This window comes from Antechinus flavipes, chromosome 4, assembly GCF_016432865.1.
Source record: "Antechinus flavipes isolate AdamAnt ecotype Samford, QLD, Australia chromosome 4, AdamAnt_v2, whole genome shotgun sequence".
Classification (NCBI taxonomy): Eukaryota; Metazoa; Chordata; class Mammalia; order Dasyuromorphia; family Dasyuridae; genus Antechinus; species Antechinus flavipes.
Genome location: NC_067401.1, coordinates 165,253,158 through 165,280,655, shown reverse-complemented (window position 1 = coordinate 165,280,655; position 27,498 = coordinate 165,253,158). Strand labels below are relative to the sequence as shown.

The window sequence follows — 27,498 nt, the reverse complement described above, 5'->3', positions numbered from 1 at the left end:
TTAGTCACCTGCTCTTGATAATTGGGTTTTCACCAGAATTGTGCTTGTAATTGTTTAACAATCAGCTTTCCTTAAAAAAAAAAAAAAAAAAAAAAAGACTAAAAAGCATGACACTTTTAAGTTTAATCTGTTTTATTGCCATTTTCTCTATCACTTTCTTACATCTAAGCAATCAAACAAGCCTTGATTCATAGTGTGATGTCTGAGGTTTAAATACTCAATGAAAATTGAACAGAAGACTCCTAGTTGGAGCTGGCACCCAGGAGCACACCCCTGGGCTTCCTCCTTTTTGTACTGTCTATAACCACAACACACTATGTATGCCTTGAACAGAATAGGGGCTCTGTGAAAACTTAATGAATGAATGAATGAATGTGTTTACAACCCACATCAGCCTTGAATAGCTAAAATCCTACCTTCTCCAGAAGTCTTTCCCCATTCCCCCTTTTTACCCTGCTGATTATCTTCAGTTTAATTTGTAATATATCTTGTTTGTACAATTGTTTTTATATTGTCACTTTCATCAGTCTGTGTATAATTTTCTTGATATCAGGGACTGGGTTACTTTAGTTTTAGTTTTGTTTTTTTTTTTTGTTGGTAGTTGGTGGTATTTTTGGTTTTTGATTTTTTTGGTCTTTGTATCCCAGAACTTAGCTTAGTGTCTGACACATAGTAGACATTTAATAAATATTTGTTAACCTAAACAGAAGTGGAAGAAGATATCTTTGAGTTGAAAGTGAGTGGTTAGACTTCTCCAAAGCATAAGGGGATAAGTATTTTGAGGTCCAGGTAATGACCTGGCACTCTTTATATTTCTCTGACTAGAAGTTAGGAAAAAGAAGGCACTGTATCATCTTAGACTATCTGGAAACTGACTCCCTACCTACCTTTTAGAAGTTTTTTCCTCTGAGTTGATTTGTAGTATTCAATCTGAGGAGGTTTTTTTTGGTACAACCCTAGATATAGTGGAAAATACTAAAATAAGAAACATGCCTCTGCCCATGGGAAGTTTGCAATAGATGGGACCTGTGATATGCATAGGCTAGTTGGAAATAGTAATCACTAGGGGACCAAAAGAGAGGAGGATGGGGAAGTTAAGTGGTATACTATTGAAAAAAAGAAGTTGCTGATTTTTTTTCCTTCTGGGGAAGCAGCCTCAAGTTATACTATGAAGGGAGAATATATCAACTATTCTATGTTTATGAAATGATCCTGGCGCAAAGGTTCTTTGAGAAGCTGAACTTGTTTGTTTTTTTAATTTAAAAAAAGTTTTTTTGCTACAATTTACTGTCTTTCTCCCTTTCCATACCAGAGAAGACCACCATTTGTCATATATGTATGTGCATGTATATATATAAAATATGTATGTGTAAAGCCATATTATACATACTTCTACTTATCAGTTCTTTCTTTGAAGGTAGACATCATCTTCCTTCATAGGTTCTTTGTAATTTATTTGAGTATTTGTAATATGCAAAATAACTTAATCATTCACAGTTGTTCTTCAAACAATATACTCTTACTCTATGTAATATTTTCATGGTTCTGCTCATTTCACTTATATCTTGCAAGAATGCCCATGTTTTTCTAAAAAAATAACCAACTCATCATTTCTTATAGCAGAGTAGTATTCTGTCACAATCATATACCACAGCTTGTTTAGCCATTCCTCAATTGATAGACGTCCTCTCAGTTTCTCGTTCTTTGCCACTACAAGGAGAGCTCACATATATTTTAGAACATATAAGCACTTTTCCTTTTTCCCTGATCACCTTGGGAAATATACTTCTGTCAATTTTTTGTCTTAACACAGTTGTGTAACTCTTTGGTCATAATTCCATGATCCCCAAAACTGTGTGGGATCAGTTTATAGTATCACCAATAGTGTAGTAGTGTCCCAAGAAGCTCTATTTGTTATAGTGCTGAGGGGCTGAATCTAACTTTGGGTCAAGTGAGAATAGATGGTAGTTGTTAGGCCAGGTGCAGCATGGGAGGCCCTGAGAGTCAAGATTAATTAGAAAAAGAATTGGATTGGGAAGAGGAAGACTAGGACTCCAAATACTGCTATGACACAAAACTCTCTGTATTACCTTGGCCATTGTGAGACTCTTTTGGGTCCTCAGTTTCCTCAGCTATAAAAGTGGGAGGTGCAGTTATAAATTATTGGTAGCATCATTTTTTGTGGTAGCAAGAATCCCCATACACTGGGGAATGATCACATAAATTTTATAAGGGAATAATTGTATTATGTCTCAAGAAACAATGAATTTGAGGGATTTTATACAAAGTGAGGCAAAGTGAAACAGAACCCAGAAAACAATATAGAAAATGATTATAATATAAAGTATAACAAAGTATAAAAACCAAATGGATAAATCTAAGTCTAGAGAACTGATTTTTTAAAATGCTACACTATAACTGCCACTTTTCAAAGAGGAGGCGAATACATATGTGGGTTTCAGTTTATACCAGGAGAGGAGGGCAATACGATAGCTTTGCTTAAATATTTTTCTTTGTTACAGGGAAGGGTTCAATGGTAGAAGGAGAATGGTATGATGGAGAATTCTTGTGATATAAAAACAAAAGCCTACATATACATATACCAATTCAGGGCAGTACCTTCTACAACTAAAAATTTTAGCTCTGAGATTTTTGATTTTTGGGGGGTGCCATGAATTCTTCTGGAAGCCTGGTGACGCAAAGAGAGCTGTTTTAGTATGATATTTTTAAATAATTGGAGGAAATGCTAAATTCAGTTAGAGGGCTATTGAGAATGCCAAACAAATGTTTTTTGTCTAAGTTCTAATAATATCAACTCATAATGATTGCTTTAAGTTTTGATGATCATTTTCCAAAAAACAACTTTGTGAGGTGGGGGGGGAGAAGTATAATTTTCATTAGTCCCATTTTTATTGATGAACAAACTGAGACCCAAAGGAGGTGATTTGCTCTATGTCATTTAGCTAATAAAGGTCATCGAGAGGATACTAACATTGCGGATGGTTCAGATGGACAGTTAAGCTCCTCCTATCCCTCCCCCAAAAAATGAAAGGGGAAAGGGAAGAGGAAAAGGTACCTTGTTTTAGCTTTATTGGGCATCTCCCACAAAAAAGAAATGAGATGATGAAGAAGGTTTGCCTTTCTTGAATTTTAGTCTTACACTCCAGCAGAGAGCTCTGAGAAAAGGCAGAAGTAGTAAGCCATCCTAGGCAACCCCAGAAGGTAGATGATGGGTCCTACAGGCCCTCATGGTGCATTCAATACATTTGGGTGAATAAAAGGTTCTACAGAAAACATGAGGCAGTGGTCCTGTCAAAGGGAACAACTATGGAATGGGACGGTTTTTGTAAGTGTTCAGTTGCTGGAGGAAGCCTCTGAAGGAGGTAAAGAGAGAGCAAAGATGCAGGACTCGCATTAAAAAAAAAAGCTTACTCAGGAGAAAGGACATATGGCTCCTTGGTGCAGATCATCACCCACAGAGATCTGGGAGAATCAACAGTTGCTTGAATGAGGGGGTGGAAGCTTCCCTTATACCATGATGAGAGTTGATAAAAAGGAGGCAGGGTTACAAGAGATTTTGTGGAGGTAGAAATGACAAGGTTTGGCAGCTGATTGGATAAGGAAAAATGAAGGCAGGGTAAGAGTTGTGAACATGTCCAAAATTGTGAATCTGAATGAGGAGAGAGAGAAGCTCCCTCAACAGTAAGAGAAAAGTTTGAAAGGAGACATAGATTTCTAGGGAAAAAAAACGATTTCTATTTTATCAGTCAAAAACTTTATTAAGCATTTACTTTGTGCAGGAGCTATGCTAAACATTGAAAATACAAAGGAGCGGGGATTGGGAAGAATTACAATCTCTGCCCTTAAAGAATATACATTTTAATGAGGAAAGCCATCATGTAAATAATGAGGCACATAACAAGACAAAAAAAAAAAAAACAAACAGATTTTTGTTTGTGTCCTAATCTTTGTAACTCCATTTAGATTTTCTTTGGCAAAGATACTGAAGTGATTTGATTCCTTCTCCGGTTCATTTTATAGATGAAGAAACTGAGACAAACAAGGTTACCTGACTTGCTAGGAATCACGGAGTTAGTAAGTGTCTGAGGCCAGATTTGAACTCAGAGTGTTCCTGACTTCAAGGTGAACACTCTCTCCACTGCTCCACCATAGAAAAGGAGTAGGCATTGCATTAATAGCTGGAACCAAGAAGGACCTTTTACAGAAGGTAGCCTTTGAATTGAGCCTTAAAGGAACTTAAGGTGACAGAACAGAGCATTCCAGGCATGAGGTACAATCAAGGCAGGGAAGCAAGAGATGAAATCCTGTTTGAGCAACTGAAAGTAGAGAAGTGGTTCTTGGGAATTGTTAGACTTGTTAGAAGAGTGAAAAGCTTGAAAGAAGCCAAATTAACCAAGGAATCTATATTTGTGGAACTCATTGAGCATAACATAGTTAGATCTATGTTTTAGAAAAATCCCCTTAGCAGTTGTAGAGAATAGATTGGAGGGAAGAGAAACTTGAAGGCTGTTAAGTATGAGATGCTAGTGTGATATCCACGTGGAGGTGTTCATCAGAGAGTCAGCAATTTGAGACTGGAGTTTAAGAAAGAGATTCAGACTGGATTTATAAATCCGGGAATCATTTGCATGGAGATGATAATTGAACCCCTGGGAACTGATGGGATCACCAAGGATGAGAAACATAGAGTGTGAAGAAGACCCAGAACAGAACCTTGGAGACTATCTGAGTAGGGTATGGAGGAGGCAACTGACTGAATATGGAAAATGAGGATTAGGGAAGAGTTAAGGAGTCCCATAGCTGTGAACTGGAACAAGGGGACTGGAAGGTATATGGTATCCAGCAAATGAGACAGAAGAGTGGGGCATGGAACCAAGAGAGAGAGCAGCATCCTTGTAGCCAGAGGACAACTATCCAGTGTTAAAAGATGCAATAGAGTGTCCAGCAGGATGGGGACCTGAGAAGTGACTCTCAGATTTAGCAGTCAGGAGATCACAAGTACCTTTGAAGAGAGTAGTTTCAGCTGAATGATGCAAAATGGAGCAGAAAGCATATCTCAAGGGGGAGAAGCAAGGTGAGGAAATGGGAGGCAAGAGTTGTAGACAACTCTTTGGTTGGAGCTAGGCTGAAATGGGAAGGGAGATGGGAGGATGCAGCTTGTTATTTAAAAAGGAAAAAAATAAATAAAATAAAAAAGGAAACCTGGACTGGGATGTGGGTGGGGGGCTTGCATTCTTTTTTGAGCTTTGCCTCATACTGTGTGTCATTCACCCTCTCGGTGCCTTACTGACTCTAACTATATAAAATGAAGGGTGAGAGGGTGGGGGATTATTCTGGCATCCTCCTCCTGACCAGAGCAATTTGGACAAGAAAGCTATGGAACTTCCAGGATATGAAGAATGAGATGCAGAAATCCCCATCTTTACAGTTAAGAGATACTGTTGCCAGCAGACTGTACTTTGGGGAGTTCTTGAATGTAGATTTGGGGGAGGGGGAGAAGAGTGTGTCCTTGGGGGCCTGTACCCAGGGCTGTTCAGCTTTGGTCCAGGGTTTCTGCTCTCTTTCCCCCCTCAGGGTGATGCAATCTTGCTGAAAAATAAACAGCATTTTAAGTTAATTGGATCCCTGTATTTTCTCCATTTCCCTCCATCCCTGCCTGTCATATCTCATTTCCCACAAAACATTTACTGCCTTTTACATGTTCATTACAATTTATTTTCTCTTCACAAGTCCCCATGTTGCAGTGCGTGTGCTTCTCTTGGGGTCTCTGTTACTTACTCTCTGGGGCTCTCTCTCTCTAGGTTTGACTCTCCTTTAATCTCTCTCGTTATCTTTCTCCCTCACTCTTTCTAGGTCTCTGTCTATCTCTGGGTTTTCTTCTCTTTCTATCTCTAGTTTTGTCTCTTCCTCAGAATCTGGGTTTGTCTTTCATTCTTTCCATGTTTGTTTTTTTTCCTAAGTGCTAAGTTCTTGTCCATCTTTACTCTAGATGCTACTATGGTTTCCTCTAATGACAAGACAGGATGGAGGTTCTTCATTTGCATAAATGCTTAAGGGGCTCAAGGAACTGATTATATTCAAGTAAATCTTGGCTGGGAAATTTCATGGACGAATTGCAGACAAATCCAGATGGCACTTGGATTTTAGAATAGGTCCAAAACCCTCCCCACCTCCCAGTTATTAAGATCAGGAAGGGGACAGACAGATATGGGGGTTGGGCCGTGGAAAAAAACCTGCATGGCACAGATTGAAATTCTCCCCAGAATATTTATTCACCCTTAATTCTCCCTTGTTTCTCATTATTCCTATCTCAATTCCCATCTTTTCCTTTATCTCAGGTTTCCTAATACTGTCACTTCATTTTATGTCTCCTTACCATTTCTACCACTGTTTTTCTCAGTCCTAGACTACTTCTCTTTTCTCCCTATTTTATTTTTTCTCTTTTCATATTCAACCTTTCTTCTGATGCAGTGATAGTTTATTATATTCTTATACCAGTAAATTCAGTTATTCCCTCAATTAATGGACACTGTGTTGCTTCCAGTTTTTGGGGGGGGGTTGCTACCACAAAAAGTGTTGCAAAGGATATTTTGGCATGTGTGGGACTTTCCCTGTCTATCTTTAATTTCTTTAGGGTTCGATGCCCAGCTTTGGTATCATGGGCCAAAGAGTATGAACAGTTTAGTAACCTTTCTAGCATAGTTCCTAATTGTTTTCCTATTTCCATCCCCTTGGTCCCTTATTCCCTGTGAATACCCCTCCAGATACAGATGTCCTTCTTCCCCCTCCATTACTTGGTTGCCTCTGTTTTTTCTGTTTGCTGGTTTGTCCTGTTTCCTTTCTCAGCTGTATTCTTACCCTTCTTTGGAGGCTAATGTTCTGTCCTGAATCACTCCCACTTAGTCTCAGTATCCTGTTGCTTTGGGAGGAACACAGGCTAAACCTGAACCAATGACTCAGGATAGTGAGGATAGTGGTCATGTTGGGGAGTGCTAGGTATGAATGAGAAGGCAAGGCGTAGGGGTGGGCAGAGAGGAGGAAAGAAGGACCTTGTCCAGGCTCTGAAGTAGAAACCAGATATGAGTTGATTGATTCTTTATGACCTGGAGTGACTCGCACTTTGTTCAGAATTACTAGTTTCATAAACATTTTCTTTTTCTGGAAATCCTGGTTAGGCCCCAAGAACCCTATTGGTGATGTTAAAATAGTATAGTTTAGTATCCTCTTCTCCCTATATCCCCTCCTTAAATGCTTGTAGTTTCCCCTATAGAATACAAACATCTTGAGGACTATTTCCTTTTCCTCTTGTTATTTGCAGTGTCTAGCACAGTGTTTGGCACATAAATGTTTAATATTTGCTTATTGTTCATTGATGAAATGCTTTCCATATTCTAGTCCTTTTTCTTTTATTTGAGTGCTAGATCTTCTCAACTCCACTTTGCATCTTCAAAAGAACATCTCATATGCTGATAAATATGGCAATCCCCATATTAGAACCTCCCCCTCCCACACACACATTTCACCCTCGACCCCTGGGTAAAAGTAAAATAAAAAAACAAGTCCTTCCTGAGTTATTGCAAAAAGTTCTGGTTTTACTGATTTCAAGAAGGAATTTTATTATTCTGGGGGCAAGGAAGAGAAGAGTTAAAAATAATAAACTTTACTCTCAGCTTGGCAACTAAGACAAACTCCTAGGTGGTGATTTGGTTTGAAGGGAAGGCATTATGTTAGAACTGATGGGAAAGAGAGAGAGATTTCTGGATCTGTAGACAAAAGGAAGGAAAGTACAAGCATGAATTAAGCACCTGCTGTGCTTGGTGTGTGTTAAATGCTTTACAAATACTATCTTATTTGATCCTCACAAAAACCTTGGGGAATGAGTGATATTATTATCCCCATTTTACAGAGTAGGAAACTGAGGCATAGAGAGATGGTTAAGTGACTTGCTGAGGAAAACAGTTAACTATCTGAGGCGGGATTTAAATTCAACTCTTCCAGACTCCAAGTCTAATATTCTATTAATTCAATAAACTTTTATTAAGTACCTACTATGTGCCAGATCCTGTGCTAAGTGCTAGGGATACAAAAAGAAGTAAAAGACAGTCCCTGCCCCTGAAGGGCTTACAATCTAATGAGAGAGACAATGTACTAATGAATATATGCAAATATATATAGCAAACTATGTTAAAAGATAAAGCTATATTTTCTATGTCTTTGACCTTTTAATAACTCTGGCCTCATTGTTTTTGTTTTTTTCTAAAATGAGTAGAAGATGGGATTTTAGTCTGGAACTTAAAGGATGCCAGGAAGGTCAGAAGTCACAGTGGAGAAGGGAAACCATTCCAGACATGGGGGACATCGAGAGAAAATGCCTGAAGCGCAGGAATGATGGAGTGCCTTGTTCATGGAATAGCCAGAGGGTCAATGTTACTGAATCAAAGAGTACATATCAAGGAGGTGAGCTATAAGAGTAGAAAGGTAGAAAGGGAGTAGGTCATTAAGGGCTTTGAATGCCAAACAGAACATTTTGTTTTTGCTCCTGGAGGCAAAAAGAGACCACTAGAGTTTTCTGAATAGAAAGGTGACTTGATTAGACCTGCATTTTATGAAAATCACTTTATTGATAAATGAAGGATGAAGTGGGGAGAAGCTCAAAGAAGGCTTGTAGTAGTTTACTGCAATAATAATGGCATGAAGTGCTGAGGGTCTGAACTGGAGTGGTGACTGTGTCAGGGAAAAGAAGAGAATATATTGGACAATGTCTTGGCAATAGCTTGGATGGTGAGGAATACACCCATCTAGTGCTTTGCTTTGACGCATCACTTGGAGTTAACATGAGAGATTCACTTAATTTCTTTAACCCTCATGGGGGTAATACTTGCATCACCTATCTCAGAGCATGTTTGTGAAGATCAAGGAAAATAATGTCAGTAAAATAAGTCAGAAGTCACTATTTAGTGTAATGGAAAATTTGTTAAATTTGGAGACAAGAATACCTGGGAATAAAATTTGGTTCTGATATTTTCTATGTCATTGACCTTTTAATAACTCTGGCCTCATTGTTTTTGTTTTTTCCTAAAATGAGTGGTCTGGACTAGATCACCCCTTGAACATGCTAGTAAATGTTTAACTACCAACTTTGGGGTAAAATATAGGAATATACACACGATATACCTGAAAGTTTAATCTTCATTTGTAACATTTTCCCCGTTGCTTTCTTAAGTCTAGACAATCAACAAAACAACAGCCCAGGTGTAAATGCTCACCCACAATTTTACAATTTGCTCAAGAGCCAGCTGGTCAGAGTTGACTGCAAAGTACTCCTGCTACCAATTCTAAAGCTATTATCCTATAAAGAACTATGAGTATAAACTCAGATTATGGAGAGTGGTTGGAGATTGCTGGTAGGGAAGTACCCAAAAAGGAGTAGTTAATGCCTGGGCCCTGGGGAACTGAAAATAAAAATAGGGAGACAGTGAGCCCTCCCCTATTAGTAAATAGTCTCCATCCACTAGCAACCAACAGAATTCAGCATCTGGATCAGGAAAAATCAGGAGGGCAAAGAAGGTCACCTGGTCAATAGGGCCACCACACAGATTGTCCCAGTGTGACATATGTCATCCTTTGTCATGAGAAAATCAGTGTCTTGAGTGGTTATTTTTCGCTGTTGGGATAGCTTTGCACTTAGCCTTTCATAGCTTTTTGGCCAGTCCCCTCTATGTTCAGTAGAGGGAACGGGTTGACGATGAAATAAGAAAAGGGAACACTGGAAAAAGAGACAGTGGGATTCACTTGAAGGACTGAAAGCTGCTACATCTTAAACCCCATCCTGTTTTTTATAGGGCCACTCTTGACTCAACTCCTCACCCTCCTCAGTTCTCTTGTTATTCTGGAATCTAGGGGTACCTTCTGATCTAGAAGCTTTGGATTCTGAATTAGCTACCTCTTTCTTCCCTTTTTTTTTTTTTTTTTTTTTTTGGCCTCCTTCCTATCCAGAACAATTCTAGTGAGGTGATAAGGAGAGAGGTCATTGGACAGTTCTGAGGAAGCTGAGAGAATGAGAGGATTTGAGCTTGGGTTAAGAGAGCAGAAACTACAAAACAAAGAAACAAAGAGTTCCCCCCACAAACCCCAAATCACACACATACACAAAAAAATAGTAACCAGTGGCAGAGAAATGGAGCCTTGGACTTTTACTCTTATTTGTCAGAGAACTTGGGAGGGGGTGTGTTCTGGAGCTGTTTGGTGATCTAGGGGAATCAAGGTTCTCCATCAATAAGTATGAGTCATTATGAATGTGGATATGTTCTTCCTCCTTCCTGGGGGTGGGGGATGAGGAGACAAATTGCACCCAGTTGGGCATATGGAGCTATGAAATTTGGTTAGGCTTCGCTGATACGTCAAGTTGCCACGTGTGTCTAACAAGTGTGGCTATCTGTGACCACAGCTGTTTTAATGTACTAAGTCTCCCATGTGTAAGGCAGTGAATACATGTGGCATGGTAGCAGGACCATATTTTCCAAACTGAAACAAAAATTCCAGGCACATTGTCTGACAAGGGATATTTCTTTTGCAAAGCCTAAATGAAACTATGCTCTCTTTACTGTGAATCAGCATGATCCTAGCCACTCTGGGTCATAGGAAAATTTAGAATTGTAAATCATATTCTAGGGGACTCATGACAAAACATGTTGCCCACCTCCAGATTGAGAGCTGTTGGACTCCGAGTACCAATTGAGTCACATTTTTGGATACATTTGTTTTGCTTGATTATATTCGTTTGTAGTGGGTTGCTCTCCCTTTCCGTCTCCCTCTCCCTCTCCCTCTTTTTTTTCCTCTCTCTCTCCCTCTCTCCCTCTCTTCCTCTTCCTCTTCCTCTTCTTCTTCTTCTCTGTCTCTTCCGTTTTTTTGTTTTTTTTGTTTGTTTGTTTTGGGGTTTTTTTTTGCATTCTCAATGGGAAAAGGGAGGAGGAAGAGAATTTGAAGCTGAAAGAAAAATACATATACACACATGCACATATATATATTACATATATACACACATTTTTTAAGAGGAAAAAAAGAAGTATAGATTTGTGGCTAGTGGGGATCTCAAATAGAACCCCTCTATTCTTTTTTACATTTTACAGATGAGGAAACTGAGTCACACAAGCAGTGAGTAGCAGAGTCAAGATTCTGAATCAAATTTTCCGACCACAAATCCAAGGTCCTTTCCCTTCCACCACACTGCCTCTGTTCAGGAGTAGTAGAAAGAATACAGAATTTAAGCAGCCAGGCAACCCAGTTCTAACTGAAGCTTGGCCATTGATTCTTTTTGCCACCTGAGGCAAACCACTTTCTCCCTCTAAGCTTTTGTGTCCTCCTCTGTGAAAGATCAAGTTCCAACAGGAAGATTGCTTCCAACCATGACATTTGAGAACAGCTGCTTCTATGATGGCTATATCCAGGAGCTTGCATTTCTGGGTTCTCTAGCATATGTTACAATTAATTTTCATTCCACTGAGGGTGCTGACCAAAATCAACAGTAGCCAAAGAAACAGGAGCCTTAGATTCCACCTTGAATAGGGGAAGGAGAACTAGAGAATGACTTAAGCATGCAGGTATGCAGCTAAACAGGTGGTAGCCCAGGCTGAATTCATGAGTAAAACTCCCCAAGAAGGATCTGTCTACCCAGATGATCCCTGCTACATAGCCATCCAGATTTATATTCATGAGCCTTTTCTCCCCAGACTAGACTAACTGATGATAACTAATTTGATGACCGCTCCATCCTTAGGTACCATTCACACCAGACACCACTTGTCTATTATAGCAGGGACTGTTTTTTAGGTATGAGTTCGACTAGCTGACCATCTCTAAAATGTTTGGATACTACAATAATCCTCTCTTTTGTGGAGTGGAGGAGAGGAATTGAGTCCCTAAGAGCTATGCCTTGAGACTGGTCTGGATGTCATTTCAGTGTTTTCCAAAACTTAGCTCTGCTTGTGGCTTTCATCCTGCCTTGAAGCCTTGCTGGTCTGAAGTGGGTGGACCCCAATATTGCCACCACTAACACCATTATTGTCATCCATAGTGATTCCCTGTGTCATCCTTCTTATGTGTGTTCTGGCTGTTGCAGTCAGGGAATAATAATCTCTCTCAAATAATCTAAAAGGGGAAAAATTTAGTTTGGCGAAGAGACTCCAGTAATCTTTCCTGTTTCCCTAGGTCTCCTCTCCCTCACTTCTGCCTCCCACTTGCACAGTGAAAGGAGATAAAGGAGATAAATTCTATGTTGTGTCTTCTCCTGGCCAGGAATTAGAAAGGACTGGGGGTTTTCAAAGCTGTCTCCAAATGGATGGCTTCCCGGAATACTGACTGAAGATATTATGAGATGCACTGAGAGAAGAGAGGAATGGGAAAAAACCAAAGATATGATACCCTGAGAAAGAGTAGAACTTGGGTTCTGAGTCCCAGGGAAAGTGTGAGAATCTTAAAAAGAGAGGCAAGGAGGTTCTGGAATCATTTATCAATTTGTGTCCCTTATCCCTGACCAGTCTAGAACTTCTGAAACTGATTGGGTTTAGAAGTATTCTTGGGCAGATCCAGGGTAGTACTCCAGATATTAGTTCCAACTCCAGATTATTCCCAATTCATGGATCGCCCAGTCTTGTGATTTCCTTAGATCCTCCACTCAGTTCCCCAACCCTTTTTCTATGGATAGGCCAGAGAATAGACAATGTGCTCAGCTTCTTAAACTGTGGTTCGTGACCCCATATGGGGTCTCATAACTGACTCTGGGGGGTTGCAAAATTAACAGTAAAAATTTTATTTGAATACCTGTTTTATATATATTTTACATACCTAGATTCCCAGGCCCATGTAAAAATTTCTTGAGCAAAAATGGGTAGCAAGTGGAAAAAGTTTAAAAGGTCCTCTCTAGTGGATAAAGTGCTGGAAACAAGGTTCAGAGATCTTCTCCAACAACAAGCTAATCACTTGACCTCTCTGAGCCTCAATATGCCCATCTGTAAAATGGAGATAGAAATACTTGTGGAATTTACTTCATAAGGTTGTGGAAATCAAATATGCAAAGCTCTTTGCAAACCTAAAATTGCTATATAAACGTAGTTTTTATTATTTGATGTGAGGCCATCCTGGCTCCTCTGTTCTCCCCCTTTCTTGCCTTTTTTCTCCCTGTGGTTTGTATCCTTCACTTCCCTCTGCCTGTATCCTTCCAGGCAGTCATCTCTATCAGTTCCCGCTCTCCCTCAACCCCCAGAGAGAGGACTCTTGACTCTGACTCACCCTGTCCCAGCTAATCCCATGGCCTGCCTCAGCTGCCCTACCCCAGCTGCCCCAGCCACAGGGCTAAATTTACCCTTTTAATAGAAACCAGATTTATATCCGAATTTTTCTTTTCTTTTATTAGTTTTTGGGTTGTTGGTTGTGGAGTCCTAGGGTGGGGCTGGGGGGGGGGCGGAGGAAGGAGAGGGCCAACATTGAATCTCAAATGTTTCCATATTTGTTTTGTCTGATGATCCAGTGTCCAAATATTTTTCCTATTATGGGTAGAGAAGAACTGGCCTTTTGGGTTGTCTGTGGCTTTTGGGGAGGTTTTCACACAAGCTTACTGCAGGGGATTCCTAGGCAAGACTTATAGAGTTTTCTGAGATTTAATAGCTAATAATTTCAGGCAATACTTCTTCCCTCTCCCCTGCTTCTCCCCCCACCTCCCATTGAGTTTAGGAGTGGAGACACCCCTTCTCAGAATTCTCTGACTCATTCTTCTTTCATCTTGGATGCTCTTCTCTCCCTCTCCCAGCTTCTCTAACTCTAGCTCAGTTGCCTCGGCTCTGCTTTCTCAGTTACTCTGTCTTTCTCCATTCTCTTCCCTGCCCTACCCTTCTCTTGTCCCATTCACTAACTTGTTCCCCTCTCCTCTGTCTGCAAGAGAATGATTACCCAAGGTTGATGGAGATTTGATGATGCCGTAAGGAATAAGTACCCAGAATGCTCCATAGCATCTTTTGTTGGTTGTCTCTATTCCCACTGCCATCAGTTCATTAACCCCAACCTGGATACATGCTGAAGTTACCTTCTGATAGATAGATTTCCCATCTTTCAATCTCTCTTCCTTCCACATACTAGTTTCCATTCTTCATATTATTTTTTTTCACCTGCAGCATAATGGAATCCCTTGCTGATCCATCCTCCACATAATTGCCAAGGACAATTTCCAACTGTGTCATTCCCTCACTGAATAAACTCCAGTAGTTCCCTATTGCCTCCAGAATAAAATACAAAACTTCTCGGTTTGGTCTTTAGGCCAATTTGGCCCCAACCTACCTTTCTAGTCTTATTACACATTTCTCCCCATGCTTTTTTAATTCAGCCAATTGGCCTTCTTTTTTTTTCTCACACATAGCACCCTATCATCCAAATCCACATCTTTGTCCTGGATATCCACCCCCTTCCCACCCTTTTTCCAGGAATACACTCCTTCCTCCTTCTACCTTATGGCATCCTTACTTTTCAAGACATAGCTCAAGCAACACCTTCTGATACTTTCCTGTTCCCCTTATTCCTAATGTTCTCCTGCTCTAACCATCTCATATATATATTTATGTATATGTGTGTATACACACACACACACACACACACACACACACACACACACACACACGTTTTGTGTACATATTTACTTCCCCAATGAAATGTAGACTCCTTGGGAGCAGAAACTGTTTCACCTTTCTATCTCCATCCCCTAGCTCAGTGTCTGACACATAGTAGGTACTCTAGCCAGTGCCCATTGAGTGATTGGCAGCATTATATTATATTATATTATTGTTATATGTTATATTTATTATATCATATATACTATAAAGAATTCACAGAATCTCAGAGTTAGAAGGGACCTCAGAAGGTATCTAGGCCAACATTACTTGGATAAGAGTTTTTTTCTACAATATGACCAATAAGTGGTTACCCACTCTTCTAGCTTGTGTTGGAGGTGACATCTGAGCCCAGCTATTCCTGATTTCCAACACTCTCTCCACTTTACTACACTGCCTATCCCTAGCGTATCCCTACAGCAGGCCTCCCAGTGGAGGGATAATATGGTGGGATCTTGAGATTCTGGTTACTCTTCTGGGTTTTCTACATTATTAATATCTTTTTGAAACACAGCTTCCAGAATTGAACCTGGCACTCCAGAAAAATTAGAGTTTAAATCCTACTTCTATTTACTAGCTGTGGAAGGATACAAATCTTCTTCTGTATCCCAACCCCAATCTTCTCATCTATAGAATGGGAGCAACATTTATTATATGTATAGGGTTTTCTTTTTTAAATTAAAGCTTTTTATTTTCAAAACATATGTATGGATAATGTTTCAGCATTAACCCTTGCAAAACCTTGTGTCCAATTTCCCCCCACGCCCTCCCTTAGATGGCAAGTAATCCAATATATCTTAAACAGTAGAAATATGTGTTAAATCCAATATAATGTGCATAGTCCTTACTATGCTTCAACCAAACTGTCCAACTCTCAATCCCCAAGACATACCTAGTGCTGTCCTATTTCCTCAGTGATGTCTTAGTTCGCATTTTTACTATACCTAGATTTTCTTCCCTTCCTTCTCTTCATTTACTGAATTCCTATCCATCCTAGCCAATGAAAATGTCACCTCCTCCTTGAATCCTTCCTTGATCTCCCCCCCACTCCGCATTGTATTTCACATGTTTCTAGTATCCTTATCACGTAACATTGTATTATAGTTGTCCATATTTATGTCACTCCCTCCTACTGGACTAGAAATTCTATGATATATGGCATGTTTTATAGAATGTTAGCTCAAGGGCAAGAACTTCATTTTTGTCATTATATTCCAAGCAACATAGTAGGGACCTAATAAATGTTTGTTAAATTGAATTGTATTTCCCTCAATGTCTAGCATAAAGTAGGAACTTAAAAATATGTTTTGAATGAATACATGGCTAAATGAATGAGAAAGTCCTTGGTAGTTGATGTCCCAGATAGCTGAGGCCATTTTAGGGGAGGCAGATGAAGAGGAATCTGTGGGAAAGAAACTCATATAGTAAGGTGGGGCCCTGAAGTTTACCTCTTAAGAGGTGACTTTAAAGATAGGTAATGCTGGGGGGAAAGCAATATCTAGTAATAGTTGACTCCAACACTCACAGTAATTGGTGAGAGAGGAATCAAAATTATTCCCATGTAAAATTCTAGGATAGGGAAAGGTACTGAGAGAAAGATCTGGGACACTTTGTCCTAGTTTGTTTAGCTTTAGTTTTGCCTTTCAGAAAGTCAGCCTTTTAATTCGTGTGTGTGTGTGTGTGTGTGTGTGTGTGTGTGTGTTTGTGTGTGTATACATATATGCACTCATACATTTATTTTGCTTTCTGTTATTATGAACTTTATATATATCACAAACATACTATGGACTTTACATACATCATGAACATATTATGAACATTTCATTATAAAAGAACATAAAAAATTACATGTGGTGTCATGAATTTCTGTTAGATACAATTGATTTTTAATGTATATATCAAATTTAACATGGTAGTTCCAACACTGCCCTGTTTATCTGTATACCCACCTTTCTACTGCTCCTTTATGCAAGCTTTTACAATGTTTTGTTGATGCTCTTCACTTGCCTTTCCTAATTTTTTAAAACCACTACCCTCCATAAAATGCCCTTCCTCCTTATTAAAATCTCATAAGACTAAGTGCAATTCGAAAACATAAGACTCATTCTATATTCTCTTCTAGTCCATCACTAGATGGACTTGCCAAGAAGTGGAAAACATGATTCAACATAAGTCCTATGGAGCTGTGATTGGTTATTGTTTAGTCTCTAAGTTTTTCACAGTTCTTCATTAAAATGCTGTAATCATTGTATATAGTCATTGTTCTCATTCTGTCCCCTTCACTCTGTATCGGTTATACAAATTTTCCTAGGTTCCTCTGTCCCCAGTCATCATTTCTTAAGGCATAATAATAAACTATTATGTGATGTAATTTGTCCATCCATTCCATAATTAGTGGATCCCACCTTTGGTTCCAGTTCTTTTTTACAGTAAGGAAACTTTTCTTTCTTTTATCTCTTTGGGTAGGATCTTGATCTCTACTCTTAACACTTTTAGAATTCATTGTTCCATTCTAGGAGCCATATTTCAGGAAGATATTGAGAAGCTAGAAGTCATACCAGTGAGCTGTCCCTAATGGTCCCAAAGGACCCTAAATGGGACCTTTGAATTTATAGAGTAAGCACAATCTTCTGGAATTTTTATTCACTTAAGATGAGAATGCAAAAGAATAAGACTTTGGAAGACTGGTCTGTGCTCTCCAGTTCCTTCCCCTTCTCTTCAAGAGCCAGATTTCAATGAAGCTTTCTTCTTCAGAAAGAGATAGAAATAGAAAGATTAATGGGCAGTGCAAACCCTGAGACATTACTTCTTCAGACTCTATAGCCAATTAGAGAACTTTTAGTACTGGATTTCTTGAGAGTCTACTAGTGTGCTTCCCATTACACAGCAGAAACCCCCAAGAAACCCCCCCAACCCATCTTGATTGCTAATAAATCATTTCTTTGCAAGCTTCCACGTGGTTGCTTGCACTGGACCCAGGAAAGAAATCCCTTCATGCTCGAATGGCAGAGATCTCCCTCCCCTCACATACTTTTTTCTTAGCCCATTGGTATTAATTGTTTTTTTAAAAGTTTTGATCAAATTCTCCTGAAAATTCAGATGGATCAGAATCTCTCCCTCTTTTAGTTTTTTAGTCCCTCTTTATTTTTTTTTCAATTTTCTTTTCAGAAATTAAGTTATTTAAGATCTCTATTTGGTGTTCTATTAATTTGTGTGTTTTATGTGTTTGTTTATTTTGTTCATTTGATTCTCTTCTATCTTCATTTCGTCAGTTTAGCTATAAAGGCTTAGAACCAGCTTTGTCTAGCAATTGTTAGTCTTTCCCCCCTAATTTCTCCATTTCTTCTTTAATTTTCAAGATTTCTCTTTCTACTTTGTAAATGTGTATTCTCAGGGCTGTAATTTTTTCTCTAAGGAATAATTTGTGCACCCCAGATTTTGGTATGTTATTTCATCTTTTCTTCATTTTCTTTCACATAGTCATAAATTGTATTGCTTAATATTTTTTATAGTGGTAATTTTTCTGTCTCTTAATAAATGATCTATTTTTTAAAGGTGCCATGTAGTGCTAAGAAATATGTATATGTTCATAGGTCATTCAGCTCTAAATTCTCCAACAATTGTATATTCTGCCACTTTTTCATTTTATTGGGTTGTTGAATCCTTTTACATTTAAAATTATGATAATAAGATTTCTGTTTTCTTCCATTTGTCTCTTTATTATTGCTTTTTTTAAAAATCCCCTTTCTTTTAAATCAGTACTTTGTTTAAACCATTTTAATTATATTTTATTCCCATGGACGTTTTTCCTTTCTCCTACTGCATTTTTGCCTACTTGTTCTCTGGTTCTTGGATTTTGCTTAAATTGCTAATTTTTCTCTTTTTTTTCTTTCTATTTATTTCTCTTTTGTCTCTTCCCTTTATCCACCTAGTTAAGTGGTAAATGCAAAATGTTCCCTTTCTTCTTTTCTCCCATTCACCTTATTATTTTAATCAATTCTCTTTTATTGTACTTTTTCTGAGAAGTTTAACTTTGCTTTGTTCCCATCATTTTTTCTCTTCTGGCCTGTCCTTGTCTAATTCCTGGGCTATACCTAAATTTGTTCCTTTCTTATTTTTTTCTTCATCCGTCATAGGGTTAAAGCCTCTGAAGTGCCAGGTTTGAGCTCTATCTTCTAATCAATTTTTGTGTTATTACTTTTATAGATCTTGCCTCATCCTCCTTTTTTTTCTGCTGTGTTTCACTCTTGGAAATATCCATTTGTGAGGGAAGCAATTTGGACAGAAGCAGCACCTCATGGGTAGAAATTATTGCTTCCTAAATCCTGTGGCCTAACAACCTCCTGCCCTGATTGTGATCTGCCTCCTTCCCAGAGGCTATGACATCTCATCTTTGGTCTTCTGCCCTCTCACCCCACTCCCTTTATTCCTCATCATTCTCGGGGCCAGCTGCCCCTAAGAATTCGCCTACTTCTTTCATTTCTGGGGATGGATGCTTCCCACTGAGACACAACACTGTCTCAGGGAGGCATCTACTCACTCATCATGGGCACAATCTAAACCAATCATTCCATGAATGAGATACCCTAAATCTCTACCATGGAAACCAGGACTGGTCCCTTCCCATTTGAATTCAGCAGACATTTATCAGCCACACTCACAACATGCAGGCATTGGGAAGACAAATATGAAATACAGACTAGGTCTGTGCACTCAAGGCTGGATCATCACATCATCTAAGACCCATATGGGTGGGTTGCCAGTTGCTAACCTCCATTAAAGCAGCAACTCTTGGTACAGAAGACTTGATGATCAGAAGGCCTTGTCAACCCTGATTGTTTCAACCTGATTCTGGCCTCCTGAACATCATCAACCCAGTAACTAAGCACAGAAGGATTGAATCTAACACGCATTTAAAAAAAAAAAAAGTAAGAATAACATGGTCACAGTTTCCTTAGATCTGAAGAAACACACACACTTTTAGAATAACCTACTAATTAATTAGTCTGTCTGCCTTTCATCTCTCCCTATTCCAATCTATCCTTCACAAGTGCTTTGCTTAAAAACTTGGATCTGACTGAAACTCCCCTTCCTCTCTTATTCAGTAAATCTCACGAGCTCCCTCTTACCTCTGTCTGAGGGTATTTGCCTTTCTTTGCTCCCTCGAACTTAGCACAATGGTTAATAAATACTTGTTGATTGACCAACTGACCACACTGGAAGATTCGGAGGGCCAGCTGTGAAACTTGCTCCAAGGAGTTAAATGGTCCCAGTTTCAGAGCCAGGCTGCAATGAGAAATTAATTATTCATCTCCCTAGAAGAGTGGGCCAGGGGATGTGACAGCAGGAGGCTCCCAGCCCCAGTCACACAGCAGCTTCTTGTCTGCCTAATACCACAGCTGTGGGGCTAGGGGGACAGGGATGAACCGGATCAAGGATAGTCGGCTCATTCCTGCCCCACCTGATTCTGTTCCAGCCACTTCTACTTCATCCAATTCCACCCGCCTTAGAGCTCTCAAGGATGAGGAGCTGTTCACCCAGAACTAAGGTGAACCCTTTCCTCTTTCCTGTCTCTTCTCTTTGTGGGAATTTTAAAAATTTAGGATGAAATTGGTGATTTTCCCTTGTATTTAGACATCTCACCTCCATGAATCTCTCATGTTATTTTTGGCTGGGTCTCTAGTCTCTGGCCCCCTTCCTCCCTGGGGCTGTGCCTGATGCTCTGGAGGTAGCTTTGAAAGGCTGGGACTTCCCCCCAGAGGCTTCCCCAGGCTTAGGTGTGTCTCCTGTTGCCTATTCTGCTGCCTCAGGTGGCTCCCTGGGAATGAAAGGGGAGCTTGGGAAGGAGACTTCCTCTTCTCCCTGCCTCCTCCTTTTCAGTCCTCTCCTCCAACTGTGAGAGCCTAGGGCTCTGGCAGGTTGAGTACTTTGGGAAAAGAAAAAATAGAAGTCTTGGGACAGGAAACAAGAGTATTGGCTGTGGGAAGGAGAGAGAGAGAGGGTGTGTGTGTGTGTGTGTGTGTGTGTGTGTGTGTGTGTCAGCTGCCAGACTTGAAGCCTGGGGAGTGTATGCTCAGAGCTTGAGGAAGGAAAGGGCTCTGTTCTCAGGGAGTCTGCAGCCAGGAATTGCAAAGAGGCTTTTTTTTTTTTTTTTAACAACCCATTTCACAGCTTCCAGAAAAGGAGGATGCTCTCTCAGTGGCTCACTTAACTCAAAACAAATGTTTGTTTCCACTGTTTCTTTTCCCAACTCCTGCTCACTCTCCCCAACTCCTCCTCCAACATTCTCGCCTTCCTTTTCCCTGTAAGTTCCTCTTTCTAGGTCTTTTCCTCACCTGTATGATTGTGGGATCAGATCTTCCTTCACCTAATTTTTCCCCTTTCTGGGGAGCTTGTTAATGCCTCTTTCTTATGAGATGTAAATCAAGCTGGAGAACTGCTGAAAAAATCTACAGAAACTGGACTTGAGCTCTCATTTCAGTTGTGGGGGATAGGATGTAGGGAGGATGTCATTAAAAGGCTTGAAACATTGTTCAAAAGTTAAAAATTTAGCCCTGAAGTTTGGAGGACCTAAGTTCAAATCTGATCTCAGACACTTAACACTTCTAGCTGTGTGATCCTGGGCAAGTCATTTAACCCCAATTGCCTCAGCAAAAAGCAAAAAAAAAAAAAAAAAATTATCAATCCAATGCCATATTGAGCTTATGATTCACCTTGTGGCCAGAGTTTCAGGACAGCTACTACTATTGACTAGCCAATTGATTTCTTTCTGCTCCTTGGACTCTTTGATTTTCAGGGTTTCTAACCAACTTGAGGACAAATCCAAGTGCCTATTTTACCAGTCAACAGGTGCCTTAATTAAGGTTTTTTTAAGTATTACCTATCACCTTCTTGGAATGATCATAGTCTCCTTCTGAAAGCCCAGGTGGGAGAAGACCTTTGGAGGTGTGAATAAGGTTGAGATTGAGAAATAGGCCATTGGTGAGACTGGCAGCTATCCCTATCTTAGCTTCCACTCCTCTCCCCATAAAGCATTAAGCCAGTCTTTCCTTTCACATGAACATGACCATAACCTAGAAGGGGCTTGGAGGCCCCTTTGTAAAGGGATAAGAAAGGGAAATAGTACTCATGGATTGGGTTCTGTCAAAACCAACAGTTATCAAGCCTTTGCTTTAAGCAAAGTATTAAGGATTGAGCCACCAATGAAAAGATATAGCTAATTTTATATAGTTCAGAATCAAGTAGAATGTAATACTTGAGGGCTGGAACTGTTTTTCATTTTGTCTTTTGTCTGAGCCCACTTCCTTGTTAAATAAAGACCTTTTTAATATATTTACTGATTTTTACTGATTTGACCCACACTCCAGTCATGTGGAGTATTGTTATTATCCCCATTTTATTTGTAAGTAAACGGGTGGATTGTGAGAAGTTTAGTGACTTGCCCATTGTTATACAACTAGTGTCACAGGATTCCAATGCAGTTCTTTATTAATAACAAATCTTGTACTTTTTATATAGTTCCACAGCCTCTCAAAAAAAAATTATCTTTCTTATCTGAGCTCTGAATTCCCTCCCTGCTTCTCCATGGTGAAACTTTTCTTTTTTAGATTTTTCCTTTTCAAAAATTTAATACAATTTTATTTTTCCAAATACATGTAAAGATAGTTTTCAACATTCAGTTTTATAAGACTTTGTGTTCTAAATTTTTCTCCCTCCCTTATCTCCCTTCTCCCCAATACAGCAAGCGATTTGATATAAATTAAATATGTGCAATCCTTTTAAACTATTTCCATATTTGTCATGTTGTATAAGAAAAATCAGATCAAAAAAGGGGGGAAAAAAACCATTGAGAAAGAAAGAAAAAAGCAAAGAAAGGTGAACATACTTCGATCCACATTCAGTCTCTGTAGTTCCCTCTCGGGATGCAGATGGCATTTTCCATCCCAAGTCTATTAGAATTGCCTTGAATCACCTCATTGTTGAGAAGAACCAAATCCATCACAGTTAATCATCACATAATATTGTTTTGTATACAGCGTTCTCTTGGTAATAATGCTTGTTTCACTCAGCATCAGATAACATAGGTCTTTCCAGGCTTTTCTGAAATCACTCTGCTCATCATTTGTTATAGAACAATAATACTTCATTACCATCATATTTATGGTGAACTTTTCCTTGTGACATAAAACGTTGAATAAAAACAAATGAAACATCTAACAAACAATATACACAGCATTCCCTACCCAAAACCTCTCCCTTTCAGACCATACTGACTCTTGAGAGACTAATCTCGCGAGACTATGATAAATATAAGATGTTAGACTTAAAAAAAAAAACACATAACACTAGGGTTTCCAAAATGAAGTGAGGCTGATGTATATGGGTACCGGGACCACTAAATTTGTTTTATCTTAATTCTTGAGCATTTCCTTCCTCTAAACCTTGTCTCTTCAGATAGAAATTCCAGGAACAATATACATACTTTGTTGTCAGGCTAAGGAAAATTCTTCTTCCATCCTATTTTCCAATAGAGCTTTGGATTCAGGGACACAGCTTCTGAATCTCACAAGCCACTGCCATGTGCAGTAAGCCATTGGTTAGAGTGATGGGTAAAGGGGCTAGAGAAGGATTAGGGTTTATATTTTTTTATGTCTGTTTCCTCATCTGTAAAATAGAGATAATAATAGTACCTACTTCCTAAGGGTGTTGTGAGGTTAAAATGAGATATTTGTAAAGCTCTTTGCATTTAAAGCACTGTATAAATATTATGTTATTGTCTACCTATCAAAATTTACTTTTTTTCAAAGGGCTTTCTTCTATATAAGCTCATCCGTCATCACTACAACTTTGTAATTGTTTTAAAACTAATTTCCCCATCTTTGATGTTGTTCAGTCATTTTTAGTCACGCCAGATTCTTCATGATCTCATTTGGGCTCTTCTTGGCAGACACTGGAGTGGATTGCCATTTTCTTTTCTAGCTCATTTTACAGATGAGACTAAGTGACTTGCCTAGGATCTTACAAAGTGTCTGAGGCTGGATTTGGATTCAAGAAGATGAGTCTTCCTGACTCTAAGCCAGGAACTCTATCCTCTGAACCACCTAGCTGTCCCCATCTCTGGTAATTGCTCATAATTTGTGTAGGTACATTTCTCTAAACAATCTTAACTTTGAGATGTGTGCTACAAATATCATTACCCCCATTTTAGAGATGATAATACCAAGGCTTAAAACAGGTAGGATGAATTGCCCAGTCACAAGTGGCAAAGCTAGAATTTGAAGCAGGGTTTTCCAGTTTTCTACTTGTGCTCTTTCTCTTTTGCAAAACTGCCTTTCAGATTGGGAATAATAACGCGCAGACTCCTTTACCTTACAACATGATTGTGTCTAGGACCATGAGATACTGAATATAAAAGTACTGTGAATAGTGTAAGACACCCTGTAGATATAAAGTATTGTTATTTAATGAGATGATTGAGGCTACTTCCAGTGATCCTGTGATGAAAAGAGCCATCTGCACCCAGAGAGTGACTGTGGGGACTGAGTGTGGATCACAACATAGTATTTTCACTCTTTTTGATGTTGTTCGCTTGCATTTTGTTTCCTTGCCCATTTTCTTTCCTTTTTATTCTGATTTTTCCTTTGCAATAAGAGAATTGTATAAATATGTTTACACACAAAAATAAGGTATTGTTATCTTCATTTAACTGAAGAGGGACGTGATGTTCAGAGAGGATAAGTTACTTCACCTAATCACCTAAACTGGCGAGTTCCAGAATCCTTGACTCTTGTCCCAAAGCTTAGTTTGGCAGATCATTTCCCTCTTGCAGCATTGGGATATTCTCTATCACCTGCTTACTCTCCATACTTTTGACTGCATCCCTCCCTGTCTCAGGGCCTTTGCTTAGTTCCCTTCTGTGTTGCTAACCACAGTGCAAAGCAGAGAATGGAGAGTGCCAAGTGGAAAGAAGCCGGAAGCCAAGTTCCCGGCTCTGCTTGGCCCAGGGAAAGCTCTCTCTGCCTCTGGCTCTGGTCCTGGATCTGATTCCTCCAGCTTTCAAGAAGAGCTAGAGAAAGTCACTGTTTGGCTTTTGGTGTGACTGACAGGATGGAGGAGAGAAAAAGAATTGGAGACTGGAGAATGCAGCCGTCCTTGCCTGTCCCACGGCTCTGCCAGGAGCCAGACTGGGCACAGGGCCTTAGAGCTCCCACTCCCCCCTGGCTGAGGTGACAATTAGGAGCTGGTGATGCTCTCTGTCAGTTCTAATATATATTGGGTCTTTCTTCTTGGCAGTTCAGACTCTCTGAGGAGATCCCTCTGTGATCAATAGCATTTATGGGGGTCACATAGGAGCATGTGGGAGAGGGTTAATCAGGCCTAATGAGACTTTAGGTTAGGGGTTTTTAACCTACTGTCCACAGACCCCTCCCTTCCTCCCACCCCAAATGCAGAGGGAGATCTTTGTTTTTACTAATTCCAACTAAACTTTAGCATTTCCTTGAATTGTGATTTAAATATATATATATATTACTTTGAGAAGGCTTCGCCAGACTGCAAAAAGGGTCCATGATCAAATGAGATAACATATGTACAGTGCTCTGCACATCTAAAAGTGTTATCTAAATGCTAGCTGCTATGGTGATGGCACAAAAAAAGATTAAGGACCCCTGCTGGAGGTGGAAGCCAGTATTTTGTTTCTTCCTTTACACTGGCTATATCTTCCTCTCAGAGCTCCTCTTACCATCTCTACCTATCCTATGGATCAGCTACTTTGGTACCTCTGAATTGCCAGTTATCAAAAAATATTCTAGGTTAAAATTAGGAACTGACCAGGCCAGGGATGAAGGGAATAGAGATAAATATAATCCCCCTTCTTGTCCTCCTTTCCTCATACCCCTGATGATTCCCTCCATTCTGGCCTTCGCGTCTCCTGGGCTTTGGGTTTTCCCCCTTCTTGAGGGCTTCTGGGAAACAGGCTGTAGAAAGGGGTCCCAAAGGACTGCAAGCGAGTTAGGCCAGACTGTTTGGGGGCTGATGGTGGCAGAAAAGGGGATGTACTGATAGAGAGCTGCTTTTAATCAAGTTCCAAGTTCCTGTGGTGAGAACATGAGCCAAAGGCTAATGTATTTGCCAAAATGTGGGGACTCACAGGCTGAGGTCAGGCAGTAGGCTCTTTCTCTTTTGGACATCACCTTGCCTTTGGATTTTGAAAGGTTTTTTGAGGAAAAGATTAGGATTGATACTTGGAAAAATTGCTTCCGTGGAGCAACTTTGCTAAGCTAACAGCTGTACTAGTGGGCTTGCTATGAAGCTGGCTTTTAAAGGAGATATTTACAGAATACTCTGCTCCTAACACTGTGAGATAGATAGAACCAATGTCATTATGCCCATTTAATAAAATGAGGGAAATAAGATGCAGAGAATTTATGTGACTTGCTAGTGTTACATGAGTAATAACTATCAAATCTGGATTCGAACCCAGCTATTGCAAAAGCCCAGAATTCGTTCCACCTTTGATTCCTGCTGCTTTTAAACAACCTCTTTTAGCTGAGACATCAAATGTCTTCTCTTGAAACCTCAAAAAAAGATACAACTTTTTCTAAATCAGTCAGTAAGCTTTTATTAAGCATCATAAGCACCCTGTACCAGACAATGTACTAAGCACAGAAATGCAAAGAAAGCTAAAAGTCTCAAGGAGCTCCCCTTCTAATGGAGAAGATAACACACAAACAACTATGTGCACACTAGATAGACATAGAATGTACTGTTGTATACATATTTACATATATTGGCCTGTGTATACATAAGATTTATACATGTATACATTAGATACACATTTACAATGTGTGTATATCATGTATCATATATGTATACTATATAAAGTATTATATATGTGAGTATGACACAGTATACATCATATGTACACAATGTGCACATACACAATTTTGTGTGTAGTTATCAAATACACATACATATATGATATATATAATCTTGTTTGTACACAATTTATGTATTTATGATACATATTCTATATAGTTTGTATGTAGTATACATATGTATATGTGGTAAATTGGAGATAATCACCAGAGAAGTCTGTCTGTCTCTCTTACTGGAGCATGGTAGCTCCATGCTAGCTTTTGGCTAGCTGTCCAATTACTTTAGAAATGTTGGCATTTCTAGTTAAGGGCACTGCTGTCTGTATTTGGTGATCTTATCTGGCCCTCCAAGATCTTCACTGATGAAGGCTTTAAAGTCTCACATATTACCAGCCCTCACCTCCTCATTCAGCGGTAGGTTTTTTATTTATTTATTAAACTTTGATTTAGTCTGATTCCTCTATCCCTGGTCTGCTCTTGAGCTCCTATATGTCGATCCTGTTCTGAAAAGACCTTTTAATGACACTGGACACTTCGTTTTCATAGCAGTGTATCTCTTCCTCCCAATCTTCTTCAATCCCTTTTTTCTTTCCTCCCATTTATTAAGTGCCAAGAACTGTGCAGTGTTGGGGGTACAAAAAGAAGCACAAGATAGTTCCTGCCTTTAAGGAGCTTACAATCTGATGAGAGAAACAACATGTAAACGAATATAATATATACAAAGCAAACCATATACAAGATAAATAGGAAATAACCATCAGAAGAAAGGCCATTGCAATTAAGAGGACTTAGAGAAGGGGTTTCCAGTAGAAATTTGGATATTAGTGGAGGCTTAAAAGAAGCCAGGAAAGTCAGTAGTCAGAGTGGAGGAGGGAGAATGTCCCAGTCATGGGTGATAGCACTCCATCTCTCTGGTCCCTTTCTTCCATTTCTCCATTCCTTTGCAT

General features: G+C 39.4%; 1 protein-coding gene across 2 annotated transcripts in view; it reads left to right on the top strand.

Moving 5' to 3' along the window:
- BAHCC1 (BAH domain and coiled-coil containing 1) overlaps nucleotides 1-27,498 on the top strand; it is a 156,952-nt gene that overhangs the window by 48,296 nt on the left and 81,158 nt on the right. The window lies entirely within an intron of this gene.